Source organism: Myotis brandtii, unplaced genomic scaffold (genome assembly GCF_000412655.1).
Source record: "Myotis brandtii unplaced genomic scaffold, ASM41265v1 scaffold38, whole genome shotgun sequence".
In the NCBI taxonomy this organism is placed as follows: domain Eukaryota; kingdom Metazoa; phylum Chordata; class Mammalia; order Chiroptera; family Vespertilionidae; genus Myotis; species Myotis brandtii.
In genome coordinates this window covers 6,308,455-6,310,824 of record NW_005364596.1, presented here as the reverse complement: position 1 = coordinate 6,310,824, position 2,370 = coordinate 6,308,455, and the positions used below count along the sequence as shown (strand labels likewise).

At 40.9% G+C, this 2,370-nt stretch overlaps 1 long non-coding RNA gene across 1 annotated transcript in view; it reads right to left on the bottom strand.

Annotated features, from left to right (window-relative positions):
- Positions 1-2,110, bottom strand: part of LOC102261593 — a 2,927-nt gene extending 817 nt beyond the window's left edge. The window contains exons 1-2 of the long non-coding RNA XR_313938.2: positions 2,067-2,110; positions 1,872-1,946 (exon numbers count right to left, since the gene is read on the bottom strand). This is a non-coding gene — a long non-coding RNA (uncharacterized LOC102261593). The remainder of the gene's footprint in view (positions 1-1,871; positions 1,947-2,066) is intronic.
- Between the last annotated feature and the right edge of the window lie 260 nt (positions 2,111-2,370).

The window sequence follows — 2,370 nt, the reverse complement described above, 5'->3', positions numbered from 1 at the left end:
CCACAGTGTCCTTCTGTGTCTGCGGTCATTAGTTTGAATCCCAGCACAGCTGGCTCTGTTAGGGTCTTAATTCAAAGGACCAAGGACAGGTCTCAATTGTACAAGCCATTTGGTGGTGGGGCTTGGTGGGGGTAAGAGGGTGGTGTTCTACTTGTTTCAAAGAAAGAAAAGAAAGATGGACTCAATTTAAAAAAAATTTTTTTTAAGTAACACCAATAATGTCACAGGTTTTAAACCAACTGCCTGCAGCCTCCATAAGAATATTTCCAATAATTCCTAATGGAGGTTCCTGTCTCTTCCCAAGAAGAAAGCATGGGACTTTTTTTAAAAAAAATTTTTTTAAATTTCTCACAGTCACTGGTTTTTACATTAAGTAAATTGGGGAAGAGGGGTGTCTCTTAAGGTGTTGTTTACCTGAAGAAATAACCATCAAAATTATGTTTTTCTTTTGCTCCTTTTAAGAGGAAAGTTTAATGTTAACTGGATATTTGCATTCATCTCTTTGCTTACAAACCATTATTTTGCTTTAGGAAGAGGTATTTTAGTTGTTTATTCCAAAGGGAGAGGTACACCACAGCCTTTTAAGAAGAAAAGCAAAGACATAAAGTGTATATTAACCTAAAAATCCAGTTTCTTTGTTTCCAGATTATTATTTTTTTAGGCCAGAATATCTTTTTGTGACATCTTTTGAAGCCCACATATTGGTCTCTAGAATGTGGAGTTTAGGGAATTCTAAATGGGGCCCAGTAGTCTCAGTCTCATACATTCAGTTCAAAATGCATATCAATTATAGTAATTATGCTTATAATTAGATTAATGAACCATTTCTGCCCAAACTCCAAGTGCAAAAACTTCAAGACCTGCTGATAAGGTGCCCTAAAAAGAGGGGTTTATGTAAACAAATCCCTATTACGCAAAGTAAATCAAGATAAGGAACCTCACCCCAGGCTGGATTAGAAGCTAGCAGGCATCTTTCAATCACAGCAAGTCCCTAATCACTCAGGAACCACCTCTGTGGTTTCGCATTAGGAAAAACTGCTCCCTTCAGAGCTCTCATGGCAATACAAAGGGTACCCCAAAATGCTCCTGGCTAAATATTCTTGATGCCTGGAAGGGGGTGGGGTAAGACACAGCAAGAATATGCATATAGCTTCAGTTCCTGCGAATCACATTATAACTCCAAGACCATAATAACTGCTACTCAGTAAAAACTAGTTATTCCAACCATGCATTAGATATCATCACATTGAGTGGAGGGAAATTTTTTAACCTTTTAGTCTTTTCGACCTTGTTCCACATAAAAAAATATTTTAATAGCCTTTATTTTCCAGAGTATTAGAGTGGTGTTTCCAAACAGAAGCTTCCCTGGCTTTTCTTATTGCCATCACCTCCCCCTTCCTCCCTCAAGGTTTAATGCCACCAGAAACTAGAAAAGGACTGTGCCCAGGATCCAGGTCATTATTGTTTAATCAATGCCTCGCTGGAGCATGAACAAGGTACCTAAACCGCAGCTATTGTTTGGATTTTCTTTAAAAAAGCAAAATAAAACACACAGATAACTCTAGTCCTATTCCAAAGCTACATTAGACATCCACACTTCATGATCCTGTTTTGCCTTCAAACAATGTGACTGTACATGTCTAATATTGTACGTCTGGTCTAGCAGAGACATAGAGATCAAAGGTCATATTTAACATTCAGGAGGAGGGGCGGGTGCAGATTAATTAATAAATTAATACAGCGACGCCTTTTATAGCTGGAGTCCAGCATTAATAATCTACTTTTACAATCCCAACGGACAGCACACATTTAAGAGAGAGAGAGAGGAAAAAAAAAAAAAAGCCAGAGAAAGAGAAAGAACAATCACTTACCAGTCTCTTTTTATTTGGGGAGCCTTAGAATTTGCAGACGCTGCCAGTCTGCCTTTAATTAGTTGCACATCACCCCTAACACAAAGAAACACAAATCCAGATGTGTCTTGGCAGCTCCCAATTACAACTTTAATACTTGTAAACAAACTGTTGGGGAGGGGGGGATAAATAAATATGCGGATCAAAAAAAAATACCTGTAAATGGCTTTTTTTTTTTCTTGTTGCAGAGAGCAGGAGGAGGAGATGGTGTTAGTGGTGGGGGTGGAAGGAGGAGGAGGTGGGGGGAGAGGAAAGAGCGGAGTGTGCGTGTATGTGTGAGAGCGCGGGGCTGTTCTCGGTGGTCTCTCCTCTCCCAGCGCGTTGCTCTCCGTCCGTCTCCAGTCGCTGTGTGCGAGGGAGGGAGGGAGCCCGGGAGTCTCTCCTCGCTCTCTCTCTCTCCTCTCTCTCTCTCACCCTGCCCCCCCCCCCTTCTCTCTCTGTTTGTGTGTGTGTGCGTGTG